The sequence below is a fragment of the Choloepus didactylus genome, chromosome 12 (assembly GCF_015220235.1).
Source record: "Choloepus didactylus isolate mChoDid1 chromosome 12, mChoDid1.pri, whole genome shotgun sequence".
NCBI lineage: Eukaryota > Metazoa > Chordata > Mammalia > Pilosa > Megalonychidae > Choloepus > Choloepus didactylus.
This window is the reverse complement of record NC_051318.1, coordinates 47099917-47122437: the sequence shown is the minus strand read 5'-3', so window position 1 is coordinate 47122437 and position 22521 is coordinate 47099917.

Here is a 22521-nt window from a genome sequence, read left to right as displayed (position 1 = left end):
AAATTGCAAGTCTTTGAAGCTTTCTGCATTGGGCTTCTTAGAGTAATTGTTTTAGAAAAAGAAAAAAGGATTAAAAAAAAAAAAAAGGGTCCTCCTCAGAGATCTAATGGGTTATTGAAATGCTAAGAGACAAAGCAACCAGGGCCATTAAGGAAAGGTCCACAGGGCAGAGAGATCAGCTTTTGTTCGGGATTTGCATATGCGCCTCAGGGCCTGAGCTCTGCCCTTCCCCTTTCTATGTTCACCAGAACTCCAAAAATCCTCCGCTTTTATTTTGGAGTTTTTCGTATTGTTTTTTTTCTATGCCTGTCCCCTCTCTGCTGGGCTGGCTACTCTCAGATTCTCTGATGTCTGGTCTCAGTCTATCTATGGTTGGAGTTTGGATCAGTAGAATGAGTTTCCGATAAGGGCTGCCACTGCAGTTCTCCCTTCTCCTTCCAGGAGCTGACAGCCCCTCCTCCCACTGGACTGAGCCTGGCAGGGAGGGGCGTGGGTCCCCTGGCCGCAAAAACTTACAGATTTCGCTGATCTCAGCAGTTCCACGTTTTCATGAGTGTTGTATGAAGTATGCCCAAAGTCAGATTGCTCTATGGTGTCCAGTCCACGCAGTTCCTGGCTTTCTACCTACTTTCCTGGAGGAGTAACTAAAACATAGAGCTCACCAGTCCGCCATCTTCCAGAGTGGCTTTTTAAATCGATAATGGGGAGTTTCTGGAAGAATTGTGAGGAACTTTATAGAAAAGGCCTAAACTGCTTTGAAGAGACTGTTCGTGGAAATATGGACTCTAAAAATACTTCTGATGAGGACTTGAATAGAAATAATGAATGCACTGTTGCAAACTGGAAGAAAGGCAGTCCTTGTTTTAAAGTGGCACAGAATTTGTCAAAATTGAGTCCTGGCATCAGATGGAAGGAATAATTTGAAAGTGACAACCTGGAATACTTAGCTGAGGAGATCTCCGGACTACATGTGGAGGATGTACCCTTGCTTCCCCTTGCAGCTTATAGTAAAATGTGAGTGGAGAGAGATAAACTTAGAACTGAACTCTTGTGTTCAAAGAAACCAGAAGCTGATGGCTTGGAAAATTACAGGCTTACAGGGTATCGAATCCCAGAAGCTACAGCTCAATGTGAGGATGTAACCAAACATGGAACCCAGCCTCCATTTCAGTATAAGCCAAGATTGGAAAAGGAGTTATGCAGAAAGGATTTATGGAAAGTCCTATTGTCTGATGGCTTTGACCCCTGTGTGCTTCATGCAAAGCCAACAGAATTTTTGTGAGATATTTATAGACAGAGATGCTGCCAGTCTGGACTGGAGGAGACAAACAAGGAACAAATTGAAGGAAAAATTTCTTCAAAGACAGAGCCATGGATGTTGAGGTCTGGAGTTAAGAGGTCTTGGGCTGGGAGAGCGGAGTGGCCCATATACATGGAAAGGGTGAGTTTGCCCTGGAGGTTGAGGGCGGGCCTTCTGCCTCGATGTTCAGGAAATGTTCTGACACCCCAAGCCCCAAAGAGGGTGGAGCAGATTTTCAGGGAATTGGGGAGAGCCTGCTTGCCACCACACTGTTCTGAAGGGGTTGGGCATGTGCCCCAGAGATGGAAGGGAATCTGGGTGCTACCCAGATGTTTGAGGAGGGTGGGGCCAAGAAGGTGGTCCCCCAATGTGTGGATATGTTAGAGAACTCACCTCAGCATTTGGAGAGGAAAGAGCTGCTGAAAAGGCCTTTAGGAACGGTTAGAATCCCGCTCTCTCAAGCCCCGAGGATGCAACATAGTTCTGTTAATGACTCTCAGACTTTGAAATCTAATGGATTTTGACTTGTGGGTTTTAAGAATTGTTTTGGTCCTGTTAACTCTGTTTTCCTTTCAGTTTCTCCTTATGGCAATGAGAATGTTTATACTATGAATGTCCCTCCTTTTTATATTGGAAGCAGATAACTTGTTCTAAGTTCACAGATCCACAGCTAGAGGGGAATTATGCCTTAGAACTGACCGCACCTATAATTGATTTTGATGGAATTTTGTACTTAACTATTGTTACTGAAATGATTTAAGTCTCTGTGATATTGTGGGATGAATGTATTTTGTATATGGAAAGATAATGTCATTTTGGGGTCCAGGGAGTGGAATGTGCCAGTTTGAATGTATTTTGTCCCCCCAAACGCTATTATCTTTGATGTAATCTTGTGTGGGCAGACGTTATCAGTGTTGATTAGATTGTAATTCTTTGAGTGTTTCTTTGGAATGCACCCCACCCAGCTGTGTGTGATGACTCTGATTGGATAATTTCCATGAAGTGTTGCGCTGCCCATTCTGGGTGGGTCTGAGTTGATCAGTGGAGCCATATAAATGAGCTGATGGGCAGAGGGAACTCAGTGCAGCTGTGAGTGATGTTTTGAAGAGGAGCTACAGCCAAGCAGGACACTTTGAAGAAAGCACAGGAGCTGCAGATGAGAGACAGTTTGAAGATGGCCGTTGAAAGCAGACTCTTGCTCCGGAGAAGCTGAGAGGACAAATACCCCAAGTGCAACTAAGAGTGACATTTTTGAGGAACTGCAGCCTAGAGAGGAATGTCCTGAGAGAAAGCCATTTTGAAACCAGAACTTTAGAGCAGGCAGCAGCCACGTGCCTTCCCAGCTAACAGAGGTTTTCCGGACACCACTGGCCATCCTCCAGTGAAGGCACCTGCTTGTTGATGTGTTACCTTGGACACTTTATGGAACCAAATAAACCTCTTTTTATAAAAGCCTGTCCATCTCTGGTGTTTTACATTCCAGCAGCATTAGCAAACTACAACAGGTACTATATTACCATTTGATAAAAGAATATATAATTTCTGAGAATATATAAAAAAGAGAATTTATGCAAATTTGAATGTGGGAGAATGTTTTGAATAAAGGAAATGAAAAGGTTAGTAAAATGGGGGAAGCAACCAATTGCAAGCAAACAAATATATGCTAAATGTCTTTGTCATCATTATTTGCAGATTTCATTACAATTAAAACTTCTTGGTTGTCTTTTATTAATTTGCTCAGCACATAGGAATATGCTATACTGCAAAGTGATAATAATTTCTAAGTAACTATTTCATATTTGTTATTTCTTGGAAGAACCATTTTGGAATATCATGACATAATTCTCATTATATTATCAAGAAGATTTTATATGTGAAACTCTAGTGGGCATTTATGACAGAGAATAAAGGTAAGAGTTAAAAATAAAGTAGGAAAATTATCTTTTTCAAGATGAGTAAAAATTAGCATTATGAAAATATACTGTATCATGAAAATTTAAATAATATTCTATATGCATACCACAGCTATCTCACTTAATATATGAACTTAGACACACTATAACCAATATATTTACTGTTTAGATGGTCAGAAAGTATAGTCCAGAATCACCTACCTTAAAAATGCCAACGTACTCCCAAAAATGAATAAATAAAGCAAATCATCTGGAGGGTAATTGTGTTACATGAGACCAGAAGAGATTCCTTCATTTTAATTTTTACTACTTCTGTATTTACAAGCCTTTCACTTACCAAGAAATCCAGGTGCTGTAAATCTTCAAACTTATTAGGCATTAGTTGTATGTGTTTGTGATTTTTATTACTGTATATCTAACTGTTTCATTATCACAGGCTGTGGGAAGCATTATTTCTAAACATTCTAAGATTTGCTAAATGCAAAACAAGAAAACAAAATAATAAAACTTTCTAATAACTGGGCAGATTTTTACAGAGTATTCAACTATTAAAATAATTTAAGATTACAGAAAAATGAATTAGTACTTATACATTAGGATATTCAAGGTCATGGGAGTAGCTTCCAAATTGATCTAGTTTTAGAAGTGCAGTTGGGAAAGATGTTAATGCTAGTTTAAAAAGTTTTTTAATGCCCAGGTCTGTGCTGTATACTCATATTTGTTATCCTAGTCTGAAACCAGCACTCCCCCCCAACATGTGATTATCATGATTCTTATTTTGAATGGAGGAGACAGAGACAAAACTATATTAAATAACTTCCTCAATTTCATGTAGAAATTAGTAACACAGCAAAAATTGAAATCCAATTCCTTCTGACTTTAAATTATAAATTCTTTCTGTTACACAATTCTGCCTGAACTGTGTGTTTTATGGTGTTTCAGCTTTAGAGATGCTTGCAGAAGAACTAGAAAAAGTTTAAATTTCTTGCAATTTTGAGATAAAATATGTTCTTATTTTATTTATTAATGGGAAATTATCCAGAAGTTGTGAGAAATGATTATTTTCTTCAATGCTGACTGTACATGAATAAATAATTTATTATTTGATATAAAATATGTTATGAAAATAACAAACTTAGTGAATACAAATATTATAGAATTGGCACTTGCCCATAGGTTTAAGATGAAGCATGTTTTTATAGCTATAAAAACTACAAAAGAAATAAGCATCTGAATGGGATCACATTTACCTATGAGTTACTGAACTTGGTTTTTAATTTGATCAACCACGGCAGAAAATACTTTGATGTAAAAACATAATCACTAACCCTTACAGAACCAGCCAATTGTATCATCCTTTTCAGAACTGTTCCAAAAAATTAAACATATTTAAGTAATCTTAAGTTAATTTAAATTTCATTTGAAATGAGAAAAAGGATAATGGAGTCTGCTTAAATTTAGGATGTATAATGAGCATGGCTATTCTCACTAAACAAACTGTGGGTGAAAGGTAAATTGAAAAATCATTTACCTTGAACTAGGTTTATAGTGATGGCATCTATATTTCCATCCATCAAACATTATTTATTGGGGTTAATTTTTAGTCAGGCTTTATGTGACATGTCAGAGATACCAAAAAGTTTAGGATACAAATTCCTTTCTTCTAGAAACTCAAAGAGGGGCAGAAAAAAGGTGTTTAAAACTGACTGGCCAACATGTGCAAAGATAATATGATCCAGAAGGTAAACTAAATATACATTGGTATGTGTGTTTTAACTGAAACCGTCTCCAATATTCCTTGCTCACATAGCTCCACCTACACTGCCTCCTTGCTTTCTCTCGTGCACACCAGGGCAGCATCTACCCTTTCCTTGGCTTTTCTCTGGGATGTGTCTCCTGCAGATAACTCTGCCACATATCAAATACTTTTCAACGAGGGCCATCCTCTCCACCCTTTTCAAACTTTCCACATAGTTATATTCCTGTTCACTCTTCTAATTTCCTATCCAACTCCATTTCTTCCAGAGCATTTATATAATACTAACATAATGGTATTTGTTTTTGCTTATTTCTTCTTCCTCTCACATTAGAATATAAGCTACAGAAATGAGGGCTCTTTATCTACTGTTTTCACTTTTTATGTGAATACTTAGAACAGCAAAGACAATGAATGAAGGCATACAGTTGTATACTTATTTGCTAGTCTTTTTATATAGGACAGAGGTCTTTTCCTTAAATATGGCTTTGATGACTGTGTTCCACATGATCTTGAATCAAAGTCACCTATATTGTGTCATATAAAATTGTGGGTTATGATTTCTTTGAAGAAAAGCAAGAATGAAAGGATCTTCTACAGTAATCTATTTAGGTAGAAAGCCCATTTCAATAGGGTGTGTGAAAAGTCTGGACTTATTTTATATTTATTTTATTATTATTAAAGATGTATCCTTTGGGAAATAAGCCATAAAATCAGGGTGCATTGCTGCAAAGATGCCTGTAAGCATCAATCATGGGAGAATATGACTTACGTGAAGTAAAAACATCCCATATAAAATAAAAACAGAACAATAAATGAATTAAATATCCCTATTTTTCCAGACTTTTAGAGTATTCTGTAATCATCACAGTTTACCATATTTTTCACATTGATTGCTTTTCCAGAGCATTCAGCCCAGAATTTTGTTTTAAAAGTTCCCTACATTACTCTTTACATTCATAATGCCCTTGTAGGATACAATACTTAATTATTCTTTAGCTTATTAGATGATTCATTCTTTTTGCTCATTCCTCTAATGATCTTTGCTACATAGATATGATAAATATCCTCAAGACCTCTTTCATGAAGCCTAAGTATGAAAAGTATAAAAGAATGTCTATTGTATTTGCAATCAGAAAAAGAAAGCATTGTTAAATTTATATTTACCTAAACATCTGTTCCAAGGTTAAAAGTAAGCAGCCGTGTTCTTTGATGTAATATCTTTAGATCTTCTTTTTTATAGTAGACCTGAATTTACTTTTTTGGAAAAATCTGTATCATCAAAATCTGTCTTCAATTAAACCAGACTTAGAAGATAACACGGTATCAAAGCCCAAACAATTTAGACGACTTTTTAAAACCTATTTTGTTCTTTGATGTTCTATTGTCATTGTACCACAAGGCAAATTTTAGGAAAGAAATCAGTGATATCATTTGTATGTTATTTTTGACTGCTTTCCAGGTTAGAGAATGTTATATATTTTTTGTCATGTCCTCCTTTTGTGGAATGACAAAAAAAAGTTCTCCATTTCAATATCAGCATCTGTTTTCCTCTTGAATAATTGATTTTGTTTTTGGAATTATAAAAGGCTGAATGATGGCCCCCACAGATATTCAGGTACTAATACCTGGAACCTATACATACTGCTTTACATAAAGGTGAAAGGGATTTTGCAGATGTGATTAAGTTAAAGATCATGAGATGGGGAATTTCTCCTAGATTATCCCAGTGGATTCTAAATGTACTTATGTGTCTTTATAAGAAGGAGACAGAGGGTGATTTGATCACAGAAAAGGAGAAAGCAAGGTGGTCAGAGAAGCAGAGGGACAGAGAGAGATTTCAAGATGCTACCTTGCTGGCTTTGAAGATGGAGGAAGTGGCCATAAGCCAAGGCATGGAAGGAATGCAGCTCTAGAAGCTGGAAAAGGCAAGGAAACGGATTCTCCCCTAGAGCCTCCAGAGGCTCTCTTGCTCTTGGACCAGTGAAATTGACCTCTAGAACTGTAAGACAATAAATTTGTTTTATTTTTTAAGCCAACAATTTTGCAGTAATTTGTTAAAATAGCAATAGGAAATTAATAGGAATTATGGACATGCTGAGTCATGTACCAACTCATGCTAACTTTTTTACCTTTTTCTTCAAAATATTGAGATCAATTTTTTAATCAAAATTTTAATCAGCCTAGTGGGTTGATCTCAACAACATAAATTTTATCCACCAACATTCTTCTCAGTTTATCTCATTTTCCTTTCATCATTTATCACTTCTAGGACTCCACACTGTCTGACAGTATCTTGTGTATTGTGTGCATTATTTTAAGGTCAACTGAAGGCATCCAATCATTTGCTTTCTTTGATTTCCTTTCTCAACCTTTCATCTCAGGAATCTGGTACTTTGAGATGGGTTTCTTAAAATATGATGGTACTTGGTGACCTTTGAAGTATCACCCCAAGGGGACTTTTATCTCTCTGAGGCCTGAGGCACTGCCTGCTGTGTAAGTTAAGGACATAAGAAGATACTCTAAATCTTACAGCCTCTAGAGTGCCACTGATGACACTGAAGCAGTAGTGCATTAAATATACTCTTATGTATTCAGCACAACACGGCTTCTCAGCAGGCTTCTATATATTTTATTCTTATTACAAAATACTACTGTAGAGAAAGAATATTGCAACAAATACCCAGTGATCATGTGCTTTGTGTATGTTATCATATTGTAAAAGAAAAACATAATTTATTTTCCCCAAACATGTCTATGATCTTCTGCTTATGTAAAGGATATCAGACATCACTCATCAACTTTAGGGGTTTTAAAACACCACTGTACTAAATGTCATAAATATACATAAGATTCCCATCTCTGTATTCTGTTTAATTTTAAACAGCCAGAACTAAAAATCTAAATAAAACTTCTTCCATGCCCATGGAGACATTCCACCATATCTTCTATCACCTTTATTGGTTTGACTTTCATAATTAGGTCTTTGATACATTAGATGTCTATTTTTTTTGTAGGGAAGTGATCCAATAACGATTATTTATCTAAATAGCTACTTTTTAAATGAAATTTGAATCAAAATGGAAATAGTTCTGCATTTCATTGATCTTGAAATTTTTTGTCATTATTTAAAAATGATGCTTTCAGTCTAGACTAACCTGTCAACATTGTCACCATTGTCTTCCCTGTGCATCTTTAGTTATTGGCATTTTCATTCTTAGTCTTTCTTCCAAAGATTTCCAAGAATGTAATAAATTTATCAAGCTGTTTTAATAAGCTACAACAGAGTCAGGTTATTTCAATATGATTGCAAAAACTAATAGGCATTCTTTAGTTAGTACCAAGATGGCATAACATGGTCTATTTTAAATAGCAATTATTTATCAAAACACAATTAAAAAGAGAACTAGATTTTATTGGATTTGACATCTAAGCTGGAAAACAACATATAGCCTTTAGAATAAAATATAGCGCTTATAGGAAAAGAGAGCCATAAACTCTCAATCAATTAAAACTTTAGCCAAATGCTCTTTCATCCTGCTTTTATGAGAGTGTAAAGTATGCCTATTTATTTATTTTTACATACCTAAAAGGGTTAAGGTATAGAAGCATTAGTCAGCATTCATCTTAGTTTTCTCATCATCCTATGTCTATAAGAGTCCATCTTTTTCATAAGCTGCTCTTTTATTATTACTCAGTTAATAACCTCCTCTCTGATCAAGTTTGAGAATTCAGGTTAGCATCAGTAAATTGTATGGACAATTCAACAGTTTATTCACACACAAACAAGCACAGAGAATAGGACAATAATGAACAAGAATGAAAATTCGTAAGATAGAAAAATGCTGGTTCTTAACAATTTTAATGACTTTTCCATGCACTATTTCATGTGAACCACCAAAGACTTTAGGTAGAATACAATAAATTTAGTATTGAGATTTATCAGTTTTATAAATTAAAATAGAAAACATTAAAATTTAACTTACTCTTAATATCAGTGTCTGGATGGAAGTAACTAAATTTCTCATCAATTTAAGTAAGATGTTTCATTTGATATTTTTTTCTGCTTCTCAGAAATAGTTTCTTAAGTATATCCAACACTTCCTTAAAAATTAAATCATTAACATTTTATTTAGTTAATAAGCTTTTGTCTGAATGCAAACTAAACTAAAGTTATGGTATGTGATCCCCCCATGGCATCATGTTCTTTGACTAGTAACAGTATTTGTGAGCCTTTATGACCATAATAGCGTATTTGAAGATTTAACATTTACAGATCTAGCTGTTGTGGGTATAAAATTACATGACATAAAATTCATCTATTCATTCATACATTTATTGAACAAATACTTCTGTATTAAGGTCATTGACTGAGGGCAAAGGGAACTGTGCCAGTTTGAGTGTATTGTGTCCCCCAAATGCCATTATCTTTGTGGTCTTGTGTGGGGCAGAAGTTTTGGTGTTGGTTAGATTTGCTTGGAGTGTGCCCCACCCAGCTGTGGGAAATAATTTTGATGAGATGTTCCCATGGAGGCTTGGCCCCACCCATTCGGGGTGGGCCTTGATCGGTGGAGCTATATAAATGAGCTGACTCAAAGAGGAAAGAGAGTGCAGCTGGGAGTGATGTTTTGAAGAGGAGCAAGCTTGCTAGAGAGGAACGTCCTGGGAGAAAGCCGTTTTGAGGCCGGAGCTTTGGAGCAGATGCCAGCTGCCTTCCTAGCTAACAGAGGTTTTCCGGAGGCCATTGGCCATCCTCCGGTGAGGGTACCCGATTGCTGATGTGTTGCCTTGGACGCTTTGTGGCCTTAAGACTGTAACTGTGTAGCGAAATAAATCCCCGTTTTATAAAAGCCAATCCATCTCTGGTGTTTTGCATTCTGCAGCATTAGCAAACTAGGACAGATTTTGGTACCAGAGAAGTGGGGTGCTTTTGCTGCTGAGTTTGCAAATACCAAACATGTTGGAACGGCTTTTTAAATGGATAAGGGGGAATTTCTGGAAGAGTTGTGAGGAGCTTGACAGAAAAGGCCAAAACTGCTTTAAAGAGACTGTTTGTGGAAATATGGACTCTAAAGATACTTCTGATGAGGACTTGAACAGAAATGATGAATGTGTTGTAAACTGGAAGAAAGGCGATCCTTGTTTTAAAGTGGCAGAGAATTTGGCAAAATTGAGTCCTGGTGTCAGATGGAAGGAAGAATCTGGAAGCAACAACTTGGAATACTTAGCTGAGGAGATCTCCAGACTACGTGTGGAGGACGTATCCTGGCTTCTCCTTGCAGCTTATAGTAAAATGCGAGCAGAGAGAGATAAACTTAGAACTGAACTCTTGGGTTCAAAGAAACCAGAAGTTGATGGCTTGGAAAATTACGGGCTTCCAGTGGGTAGAATCCCAGAAGCTACAGCCCAACCTGAGGACAAGCCAAGATTGGATAAGGAGTTAAGCAGAAAGGATTTGTGGAAACTCCTATTGTCTGATGGCTTTGACCCCTGCATGCTTCATGCAAAGCCAACAGAATTTTTGCGAGATCTTTATAGACAGAGCCATTGCCGGTCTGGACTGGAGGAGACAGACAAGGAAAAAATTAAAGGAAAAATCTCTTCAAAGACAGAGCCATGGAGGTTGAGGTCTGGAGTCAAGAGGTTTAGGGCTGGGAGAGCAGAGCAGCCCACATGCATGGAAAGGGTGAGTTTGCCCTGGAGGTCGAGGGCGGGCTTTCCGCCTCGATGCTCTGGAAGAGTTTTGCCACCTCAGGTCCCAAAGAGGGTGGAGCACATTTCCAGGGAATTGGGGAGAGCCTGGCTGCCACCACACTGTTCTGAAGGGGTTGAGCGTGTGACCCGGAGATGGAAGGGAATCCGGGAGCTGCCCCGATGTTTGAGGAGGGTGGGGCCGAGAAGGTGGTCTCCCCAATGTGTGGAAATGTTGGAGCACTCACCTAAGTGTTTGGAGAGGAACGGGCTGCAGAAAAGGCCCTTGGGAAGGGTTAGGCTCCCACTCTCTCAAGCCCCAAGGATGCAACATTGTTCTGTAAATGACTCTCGGACTTTGAAATCTAATGGACTTTGTCCTGTGGGTTTTAGGAACTGTTTTGCTCCCGTTAACCCTGTTTTCCTTACTGTTTCTCCTTATGGCAATGGAAATGTTTATCCTATGAATGTCTCTCCTTTGTATATTGGAAGCACATAACTTGTTCTAGGTTCACAGATCCACAGCTAGAGGGGAATTATGCCTTAGAACTGACCAAGCCTAAACTTATTTTGATGGGATTTTGTACTTAACTTTTGTTACTGAAATGATTTAAGTTTTTGTGATATTGTGATGAAATGAATGTATTTTGTATTTAGAAAGATAATGTCATTTTGGGTTCCAGGGGGTGGAATGTGCCAGTTTGAGTGTATTGTGTCCCCCAAATGCCATTATCTTTGTGGTCTTGTGTGGGGCAGAAGTTTTGGTGTTGGTTAGATTTGCTTGGAGTGTGCCCCACCCAGCTGTGGGAAATAATTTTGATGAGATGTTCCCATGGAGGCTTGGCCCCACCCATTCGGGGTGGGCCTTGATCGGTGGAGCTATATAAATGAGCTGACTCAAAGAGGAAAGAGAGTGCAGCTGGGAGTGATGTTTTGAAGAGGAGCAAGCTTGCTAGAGAGGAACGTCCTGGGAGAAAGCCGTTTTGAGGCCGGAGCTTTGGAGCAGATGCCAGCTGCCTTCCTAGCTAACAGAGGTTTTCCGGAGGCCATTGGCCATCCTCCGGTGAGGGTACCCGATTGCTGATGTGTTGCCTTGGACGCTTTGTGGCCCTAAGACTGTAACTGTGTAGCGAAATAAATCCCCGTTTTATAAAAGCCAATCCATCTCTGGTGTTTTGCATTCTGCAGCATTAGCAAACTAGGACAGGAACATAATGGACACTACTGTGCTCCTAAGGGGTCTATAGGCTAGAGGGAAAAGATATATATTCTGCACATAATCACACAAAAAAATACATAATTACAAATGTGACAAATGCCATAGAGGACAAGAAAATATGTTCCTTAGAGATAATGAGAAGTCCCAAATTTAGGTTAGGGAACCAATGGAAGCAGACATCATGATGAATAAGGGCCTATCAAGCCAAGCTTAGAGCAAAAAATAAAGAAAGAGGGGGGATGTGAAATGAAGCAAAATAAAGTTTCAGTTGCTGAGAGATTCCAAATGGAGTTGAGAGGTCACTCTGGTGGGCATTCTTATGCACTATATAGGTAACCCTTATTAGGTTTTAATGCATTGGAATAGCTAGAAGTAAATACCTGAAACTATCAAATTGCAACCCAGTAGCCTTGACTCTTGAATATGATTGTATAGCAACATAGCTTACAAGTGGTGACAGTGTGATTGTGAAAGCCTTGTGGCTCACACTCCCTTTATCTCTGCATGGAGGGATGAGTAGAAAAATGGGGACAAAAAACTAAATGAAAAATAGGTGGGGGGGATGATTTGGGTGTTCTTTTTTACTTTTTTTTAATTCTTATTTTCACCTTTTCAGGTACAAGGAAAATGTTCAAAAAATAGATTGGGGTGATGAATGCACAATTATATATATGATGGTACTGTGAACAATTATACACTTTGGATGACTGTATGGTATGTGAATATATCCCAATGACATTGAATTAAATAAATAAATAAAAAGGAAAGAAATGTGTGTGAAAGCCATAGAAACAAAAATGTCTGGCAGGTTCTAAAAGGAGATGAGTGATGTGACATCAACTTAGTCACCAACTCAAAAATACATGTCATGGGCTGTGTGTTAGAAGTAATAAAGACAAATTAATGTGGCATAAAATTGACTCAGAGAAGCCCTCCTCTCTCATCTTTCTCTCAGATACAAAAGGTGAGAAAAGAGATAAAATATGAGAAAATAAAATGTAACAGCTATAAAAAATAAAAGAGCAGTAGAATATGGTAATAAACTGCAAGGTAGCAATCCTTAAAATAGTGAAATGAGCAAAACTACCCAGTTTTAATTGAAAATAGGGTGGTGATAGTGGTGAAAAACTTGAAATAAATATGTATATACAAAGAATAGCAAGGATTTTAATAAATTTCCTTTGTGACATGGGATATTTTTTCTTTGGAGTCTGGACTGTTATTCATAATTGTGAGAATGAACTAAACTATCTGAACTAACACAGATTGGTTCATGGAATCCACAGGAGTTGGAGAATTCTTTAATGTAAGGGTCTGAAATGAAGGGGACTTTATTAAAAAACATTTATTAAAATTTTGATTAACAAATATATAAAGTTAATTATAATTAAAACAATTTCAAAAGATAAAAAATTTATTTGGTCATTGGACACAAAACAACTATCAACTGACAGATTTTGCATTGGGAGTTGTTTATTTTGTTACTGTTTTCATTTTATATCAAAACTCAGTTTATGATTTGTCAAATATGAAGTATAGGTAAAGAGGGAAGAATGTTGAGATTGAGAGTTTCAGTGAGAAAATATGGAGCTTAGAATTAAGTGAAATTCCTTAAGCAGTATGTTTAAGATGAATATGAACATTTATTCATTAAATTCAATATCTGAGGCCATACTGTGCTGAGTAATATGAAGTGCCAAAAGACATACAAAATATATCTTCTATGTTTTCAAATATCATAGTTAGTTTAAGGGCAAAACCCAGTAAATAAAAATCAACTAGAGGATAATTGAAATATGGATAAGTTTACTGACATTAAATGCAATGTATAACAGAAAACAGGAGGTTCCTTCTTTCCTTTGTTCAATCCATCTTCTTTTTTTGTTATGCTTTTTCCCTCCATGTTAATTTACCTTCTTCTAAAGTCATTTATTAAATATTGTATGAGAAGTGCTATGTTAGAGACTCAGAATAAAATTTGACCCATGTAAAACATCTGTTTTCAAAAACCTGCATTCTATTGGGGAGTCACAAGCAATTCTGATATCAAGCAAAAAACTAAATTTTCATATCACTATGGTAACAGTGCTCTCTTCTGATACTAAGTTTTCTTGACATACTCATCTGACATGAAGTTCACATTCTAAGGAGGCATTGCTGTAAATTAAAATCATGTTTTACCACACAATGTGAATAATGTTAAAAGGAGTTGTAGACTATCAGAATAATCGATTAATACTACCTTTCTTATCAGGAAAATTACCTTGAGGATATGGCTTGTGATTGGAACTCTGAAGTATAAGAGATATTCTAGATGGAAAAGAGTCGAGAGAGATCTATTTACGCCAATATTTAGAACTGGACAACCTAGAAACAGTTCCACTAAAGAACATAAAAATAATAAGTAATTTAAAATGTGCTCTTGAAATAGCAGATGATTGAAAATGTATACCAGAACACTTAAATAATAAAAGATACACAAAGGTGGGGGGGGATTTTTAAAGTACTGACACTATGATAATATTTACTAGTTCTAATGAATATATTTGGGTAAGCGTTTGAGTTTTATAGCCCACAGAGAAATTAGACAGCATGCAGGGCCCATACCAAGGGAGAATTGAAACCATACCCCTGCAATTAAGTGTAAAAGCAGAAGAACATAGGAGCTGCAACCTCAGTGAAAATGTGTATAAATATATATATGAAATAAATACCAGAACATGTCAAAGTACACTTAAATAAAAAATATTTCTAGAGCTAAATAGGGATATTTCATAATGAGAAAAAGGTCTGCCTCCAGAATATATACCAGCTCTAACTTTGTATGCAATACACCAAAAGAGAGGTAATAAACTAATGCAACATTTTAAGCTATTTGTTCTTCATTGCAGAACTCCCATCTGTCTCTCAACATCCTTGAGTACTCCTTATTAGAAAGGATTATCTTATGTATTGCCAAAGTGAGGGTTATCTCATGAATTGCTTATTAAATATTAGGAAAGTTAATGTTTATATAAAAATAAATATAAATTTTTTGATGACTATAACTCAATTAAGGGTCTTATAAGACCATTTTATTGCACATGACCTGCTTTGGGGGCCAGAGTGTTGAGACATGTACATGTTCTAAAGTGTTTTTGTTGGTTTAATTTGCTCAGGAGTAGCATGTTTATGCTTAGTAATAAATGACAATTTAATAGATTTTTGAAAATATTTGAAAACTACATTTGAATGCAAAATGACCAACATAAATCTCAGTTGTTCATCTTTTAGTTACGTTTCCTTAGGACTTTACACTTTGAATAGCAAGGATTAATTAAGGAAGAGAAAGAAGACAGTTTTTTCACTATTTTTTAACACTTAAGATCATCAGCCTTCTACATGGCTAGTAAATTAAGCACAATGCAATATATGAACTCCCACTATAAATGGCTAAACAGCACTATAGTAAAATAAAGTTTTGCCTAAATAAATACTAATGTACTTTATCATACACAATGCAATAAAATATAGGTGAATATTAGGAAATAAAGGTAAGTTCTCGGTATTCATCTGCTTGAAAATTAATCAAATTAACAGGGAATTTAAGAAAAAATTAATTCTACGTAAGAGTCAGTTCCCGGTGAGCACATGTGAAAAGAAGAATATAAGAATGCCATTACAAAATATGCAGTATCTCATGAAATGAGTATGACAATGGAAGAAAAAATTTCTTTTTATTAACCTCAAGCTTTTTATTAACCTCAAGCTTTCTGCTGAGTTCAAACTATGAATTATTGCATTGCTCCTGTTTGCATATTTTGTTTTCCCAACAGAAAATATTCTGTTTACGATTATTAAAATATCAGAATATAAGTTGTATATTTCAGTGTTTTGTGTTTTCTTTCATTCTCTGCTTGCATTTCTAAATTTTTATAGCAAACATGTTGTAAACAACTATAATTTGCACAATAGATAATGTAAATATATAATTTTTATAATATTCATTTCTTGGCTTTCCATTTTTGAGGTATAGCTCATTCTTTGTTTTTTTAACATTAACTGTATTGCTTTATTATAGCAATTTGCACATTTTATTCTGCCTATATCTTGGCAAGTTTAGAATGCAATTTTTACCATGTGCAACAATTTTCAAATTAATCAGTTTGATATTATGCAAATTCATGACTCTTAAATTCCAGTTTTCTCCACTACAGTAGCTATATTAGTATTTTCACCGCATTAGATTAAACATTCAGAATCCCAGGATAATAGTGGTAGAGTTAATGCATACGATTTTGGACCTAATTAATACAACAAATATCCTTTGTTGATATTTTCATTTTTTAATTAAATTAAACTGCCTACTCTAGTATGGTTGAAGAAATCCAATAAGCATTACATGATAAAAATAAAATACTTTAAGAAAATTCACTGAATAATACTAATCTCAGAAACATCTTATAAAGATAATGCTGTCTTTGAAATGTGCATGAAATATCAATTATTAAGAGGCTGTATGATTTTCATTCTTAATCATAGCATTAGAGCAGATAAGCATAAGCCTCTTCTCTTTGATATCTCTAATCCTTAACAGACTCTTCATGAAACTTAACATGTTCAATATTGCATCAATACCCTCAGTGTCCACATATATAAGGACTCTCTCCCATTTGCAAATACAAAAAAATTCATTTATAATAATTTAACTGAAATTTCATGTTTGGATTCTTTGAGGGATATTTGAACTTCCTATTCATTACTGCTGTAACGTATGACTTCTTTAATTTGCAGCCCCATTTTCTTCTCTAATTTACAATCGCATCTTGTTTCTCCATTGTACACTTGTCACACAACAATGCAATCATTTTTGTTTGAATACTTTATTGCAAAATAAATTCCTTGGGGGCAGAACCATTGTCTTATTCATATATTAGTGAATACTGCCTTTCAAATATGTAACATTGCTTCTCATGAAATAGATGTATTAGATATTTATTTAATAATATATTGAAATATATTGAAATATTTTGTAAAGTTCATTCTCCAAGTTATTTTATTTCATTTTTCCAATAACATGTTTTACATTAATTTGAATTTAGTTACTATTTAAGAATACTACCTACTTTCTTATTAAAGACAAAATCTATTTAATTCAAAATACTTTTTAAAGTATGCCATTCTAAAACTCAAGATCGCAAAAGGACCAAGTACAAATGATGGCAGTAGAATAAATCAATTATTTTCTATAATGTTTATATGGCAAAAGTTCTGCATTGTAACAAATTTTAAAAATGTTCATGGAATTTGCCTTTTAGATCTTAAAACTGGAAATAATAAGAGGATTATCTCCACACCAATATTGCTAATCAGTTGTCACTAAAATTTTTCCAAAGATGATTTAATCCTTTATATTAAGATAGCCTTTTTATACTCACTTAAAGATTCAAATGCTCCTCAAAGTATCAAATTATAGCATTTAATAAATTATTTTGAATAAATTCTTCACATATGAAAACAGGAGAGAAGCTTTACATACTAGCAACTATGTCTAATGATGCTAATAGGATTTGCATATGCAATTTTCATTTCTTGAGGACCTTATAGTGGCAGGGTTGAGCAACTCCTTGAAATTAAGGTGTGCAGAGAATCAGTTCAAATGGTAAAGTGAACAAATTTCTATTCCCTCCAGAAACACAACAAAACTTACTGAAGCAGCCAAAAAATGAGACAAAACTGTAAAGCACTTGGGAGGAACACAACAGAATTTTGGAAACTAGAACATATATGGGTAAGTGTTTATCAGTTATGCACAGAAATATCTAGACAAGAACTGCTTCACTGAAGGACACTAACAATCAGAAATTAGGGTATTATTGCTGACAACACAAGACAAAAAAGATAATTGTTTCTGAAATGCAGTTTACGTAGCAGTTAATTTCCCATACCCCATCCCCTTTCCTCATAGCTTGGTAATTGATCCTATCTCACCTGGGGAGATGACTAGAGGTTAACTCTCCAGAGATAAGGACTCAGGGGTACTCTGAACAGGTGGAAAGAAGACAAATTGAAGCATTTTCTGAAAAGGGGAATTAAGTCAAATCCTGGAGAGTGAGTGTTAAACTTTTAGCCCTCTTCCCTAACTCAACTACTAGCTACTTGAAAAAATAAGAATCATCTTTGGTCTGAAAACTAGAAGATCCAACCCAGAATATTCAAATTCCAAATAATAGGAAACAGAAAAAAAGTAAAGGAAATTACTAAATAAATAATTCAAAAACTGATGAAAATGAGTATCAGAAAGGCATAATATCCTCAAAGGATAAAAACTGCCTTGCATCAGGGCACGTCATGGGGAAATTTCCAAAGCCTGGGATATAGATAAATCCCTAAAAGAGGGAGAGGGAGACAAAAAATTAATGCAGATGATACATATAATACAAGAGCTTAAAATAGTGCTTGGAAGATATTAATGCTCAATAAATTGCTTTCTTTTTTTATTAATAGTAGCAGTAATAATAGAATTAGTAGTCATTTTAAATAAAAAGTATTTACATTGAAGTATTTCCAAAAGTGCAGTTACTGGTTTGGACAAAGAATCTGGTATTATTTTGAGTTGTTTAATATATCCAGAATTAAATTGTGTTAATATGTATTTTTAATAATGTTTACCTCATCTCTTAAGCTTCTGAAATTACAATACACACAGGACATGCAGAGCAATGTAAGATTATTCTTGTAAATGTATGTTTAAATTGCTGTTATAGCTCTTGTAGCTCTGTGTAGAGATGCAATTGCTTCTAGCTAAAACCACCTGAGGATGAAATTAAATGTGCTTTAGCTAGACTATGCCCATGGGAAGTCTCTGAAGATTATAGTTGTATAAAAATATATATATATATATATGAATTGCTTTTGTTACTTCCTGAAATGCTCCATTATGATGACCTCTATTGAAAGAATATCAAGGGCTGTATAACTTCTCCAGAATAGAAAACATAAAATACAGTAATTTTTTAAAAAAAACCTTACGTTCCAAAGATTTCAAATGAGAAGTTTCTCTAATATGCATTTTCAGTATTATATTCAGTATTATATTTCAGTATTATATTCTCAATAATAATGAGAAATGATGTTTTATATAGAAAGGCTTTATCTTTTTTTAAAATTAATTTGTTTACAAGGAGAAAAATCTCCATCTATTATTAATCCATTTGTTGAAATTTGGAAATGTTTTTAGTTTATAAAATATATTAAATTTTGTTACTAGAGTGCTTATTAGGGAAATACTACTTTCATGAATTAGATAATACTAAACTTGGGATTTTTTTTTTAAATCTTACTTTAGAATACCAAATAAATAATTGTAGCACTGAAACATATTGATTTGGGCTCTTATGATTTTATGCCATATTAATAAAACCATAAAATGTAGTAAATTTTTATAAATTGAAAACTTAATTATCCAGTAGGACATACAGATTATAAATGCTACAACATACTTACGTTTAAAAAATCACTTTGTTGAGAAGAATACATTATATTTGGAATCGTGAAAGAAATTCTGATATATAGTCAGAAAATTTGTTTTTTTTTAATATTTATTTCTAATTATAAAACTACAGCTTACATTTCTAATAGTATAAAGTAATATATTATTACAGACTGACAGAAAAAAATTGATTGAATTTAAATATAATATTGGTTTTCTATAACCCTTATGCTTTAAATATGGGATAATAATCTTATTTAATTAAAAAAATGTAAGGAAGTTAGGGGAAAATTTAGTTAGTATTAATCATGGCACTTTTCCTTTAAAAATGACATAAACTTTCTAATTATTTATGTTTATCCTCAAATCCCAAATAAGATGTACATTTTTTCTATTCAATATGTTGTTTTTTTTAAAACTAACTCTGTAGGAATCTTGCATTTTAATGCCTTTGTGCAAATGTGATTTTAAGAAATACTTTAGAAAACAGTTGTACTGTAAACTTTCTGTGAATAAATTATGGCATGAGGAATCCACAAAAATACACTATGTTACAGTTGCAAGATAGCAAATCCACATTTTCACATGCTCTGTTATGAAGCTAAATACAAACTGAGACTTCCGTGAAACTAGGAAATAGTTGTGATAGAATGAAAAATTAATGTAAGCTTTTATCCAGGCTACTTTCAGTATTATTTTTTTACTTTTTTTTTTTAAGTAAGTTTATTATGATATGACTAGGACTGATTTTACTTTTATTATTCTTTTATTATTATTGCCTGGGGTCTGTCAGGCTTATTAAGTTGGCAGGTTGAGGTCTTTCAATTTTAGTATTCTACTAAATTTTCTTATCATTACTTCTTCAAACATTTCTATCACATTCGCTTTCTCCTCTACTTGGGGACTATAATTATGTACACGTTAGAGATTCTCTCACTGTATTCTCAATGTCTTTTATTCACTCCTATATATTATTCATAATTTTGTATTTTTTATACATTCACTATTTTATTTTTCATCTGGTTCTTATCTTCTGTTTAAAAATACTACTGATCTGTTCTTCTTGGATTATTGTTCCCCCTTCCTTAATTGCTCTCTACTGCTATAGATAAGCTATTTAACGTTCTGGGGATGCCCAGAAATGACTATGGTCTGTTAATTTCTGATGGTTGTAGTAGGAACAAGTTCACTGAAATGTTGCTATATTATGTAACTTTCTTGGGGTAAAGTAGGAACATGTTGGAAATTAAGCAGTTATTTTAGGTTAGTTGTCTTTTTCTTACTCCCTTGCTATGGTCTCTTTGAAATGCTCTTTTATTGTATGTTTGTTTTCTTTTTAACTTTTTTTTTCATACAGGTGATTTGAAAAAAGAAGGGAAAGTTAAAAAAAAAAAAAAAGAAAAAAGAAAAAAAGACAAACAAGGGAAAAAAAAAAAAAAAGATGTAGTGCCCCCTTGAGGAGCCTGTGGAGAATGCAGGGGTATTCGCCTACCCCACCTCCATGGTTGCTAACATGACCACAGACATAGGGGACTGGTGGTTTGATGGGTTGAGCCCTCTACCATAAGTTTTACCCTTGGGAAGACGGTTGCTGCAAAGGAGAGGCTAGGCCTCCCTGTATTTGTGCCTAAGAGTCTCCTCCTGAATGCCTCTTTGTTGCTCAGATGGGGCCCTCTCTCTCTGGCTAAGCCAACTTGAAAGGTGAAATCACTGCCCTCCCCCCTACGTGGGATCAGACACCCAGGGAAGTGAATCTCCCTGGCAACGTGGAATATGACTCCCAGGGAGGAATGTAGACCTGGCACCGTGGGACGGAGAACATCTTCTTGACCAAAAGGGGGATGTGAAAGGAAATGAAATAAGCTTCAGTGGCAGAGAGATTCCAAAACGAGCCGAGAGGTCACTCTGGTGGGCACTCTTATGCACACTTTAGACAACCCTTTTTAGGTTCTAAAGAATTGGGGTAGCTGGTGGTGGATACCTGAAACTATCAAACTACAACCCAGAACCCATGAATCTCGAAGACAGTTGTATAAAAATGTAGCTTATGAGGGGTGACAATGGGATTGGGAAAGCCATAAGGACCAAACACCACTTTGTCTAGTTTATGGATGGATGTGTAGAAAAGTAGGGGAAGGAAACAAACAGACAAAGGTACCCAGTGTTCTTTTTTACTTCAATTGCTCTTTTTCACTCTAATTATTATTCTTGTTATTTTTGTGTGTGTGCTAATGAAGGTGTCAGGGATTGATTTAGGTGATGAATGTACAACTATGTAATGGTACTGTAAACAATCGAAAGTACAATTTGTTTTGTATGACTGCGTGGTATGTGAATATATCTCAATAAAATGATGATAAAAAAAAATACTACTGAGATATTTAATTTTATTTATTTATTATTTCTTAGTGCATAATTTTTTTCTAATAGTTACTAGTTCTCTGACAAAATTCTCAACATTTCTTTTAACTTATTGAATATTTAAAAGAAAGTTATTTTAAAGTCCATGTTTGTGAAATTCATTGCTTATAGCAATTTAGGGTCTCTTTCTATCTTATTTTTATAATCTTGTCTTCCTGTGTTTCCAGATATTATTCATTTAAAGTTTGTAAAAATATTGGAAGCCTAGGATAGTGTCTTGTTCCTCCAGAGGGTATTAACCTTAGCTGTTTGTCACAGGATATATCATTTTGAGGCAAGAATGATCTGAATCTGAGTTTTAGAACCTGTAGTGACCACTCTATACCTGCTTTAGCCTTAGTTACTTCATATAGCCTTTTAGCTTAATTATTCCAAAGTATTTGTGGGGATAGAGGTGGGGGAAATGGGGTGGTTACTGTGCCCCATCTTCTTTGTAAAGCCTGGACTACAATTGCTTTTTATCTATCTAGCTTTGCAAGGTTCTTAAACTTGCTCCTCAGTCCCACAGTCTCTCAACATCATCTTCTGAACTTGACATACAACTTGGGGAAATAGCAGAATGAAATACAAGGCCTGCATATCTGAGTTTCTATCTTTTACTAGATCTGGTACCTTAAATTGTTACCTCTATGTTTGTTCTCAAATGTCTTCAAAGAGAATGAACATACACACACACACACACACACACACACACACACACACATACACATGCTCTCTCACATACATATTCATGTGTATCCAATATATACT